Here is a 1071-nt window from a genome sequence, read left to right as displayed (position 1 = left end):
CCCACCCATGGCCAACGCGCATTTCCACTGGTTGTAACAAGTGTCCTTGTTCAGGGTCTATTTCCCATTCATGTCCGCCTCAGTCCATGCATTCAAGCAATTGTTTATCTTATATGTTTCCTCTCCTGCAGTCCTTCCTCTGAATGTGGGTAGCATCTTTACCATAAGTCCCTCAGAGCTGTCTTGTGTCATTGCAGTGCTGCTGGTACAGGAGCCCATTACATTTGATTTTACCATAGTATATCAGTCTCTGTGTACAATGTTCTTCTGGCTCTGCTCCTTTCGCTCTGCATCACTTCCTGGAGGTCTCTCCAATTTGCATGGAACTCCTCCAGTTTATTATTCCTTTTAGCACAATAGTATTCCATCACCCGCATATACCACAGTTTGTTCAGCCATTCCCCAATTGAAGGACATACCCTCCTTTTCCAGTTTTTTGCCACCACAAAAAGAGCAGCTATAAATATTTTCATACAAGTCTGTTTATCTCTGATCTGTTTGGGGAACAAACCCAGCAATGGTATGGCTGGATCAAAGGGCAGGCAGTCTTTTATAGCCCTTTGGGCATAGTTCCAAATTGCCAGCCAGAATGGCTGGATCATTTCACAACTCCACCAGCAATGCATCAGTGTCCCGATTTTGCCACATCCCCTCCAACATTCATTACTCTCCCCTTCTTTCATTTTAGCCAATCTGCTAGGTGTGAGGTGATACCTCAGAGTTGTTTTGATTTGCATTTCTCTAATTATTAGAGATTTAGAACACTTTCTCATGTGCTTATTGATACTTTTGATTTCTTTAGCTGAAAATTGCCTATTCATGTCTCTTGCCCATTTATCAATTGGGGAATGGCTTGATTTTTTATACATTTGCTTTAACTCCTTGTATATTTGAGTAATTAGACCCCTGTCCGAGTTTTTCGTTATAAAGATTTTTCCCCAATTTGTTGTTTCCCTTCTGATTTTGACTACATTGTTTTTGTTTGTACAAAAGCTTTTTAGCTTAATATAATCAAAACCATTCAATTTACATTTTGTAATTTTCTCTAACTCTTGCTTGGTTTTAAAATCT

General features: G+C 39.8%; 1 protein-coding gene across 2 annotated transcripts in view; it reads left to right on the top strand.

The window, feature by feature from the left end:
• TERF1 (telomeric repeat binding factor 1) overlaps positions 1-1071 on the top strand; it is a 49675-nt gene that overhangs the window by 37988 nt on the left and 10616 nt on the right. The window lies entirely within an intron of this gene.

Source organism: Gracilinanus agilis, chromosome 1 (assembly GCF_016433145.1).
Source record: "Gracilinanus agilis isolate LMUSP501 chromosome 1, AgileGrace, whole genome shotgun sequence".
Lineage (NCBI taxonomy): Eukaryota > Metazoa > Chordata > Mammalia > Didelphimorphia > Didelphidae > Gracilinanus > Gracilinanus agilis.
The sequence above is the reverse complement of the archived record's forward strand: the minus strand, read 5'-3'. Positions and strand labels throughout refer to the sequence as shown.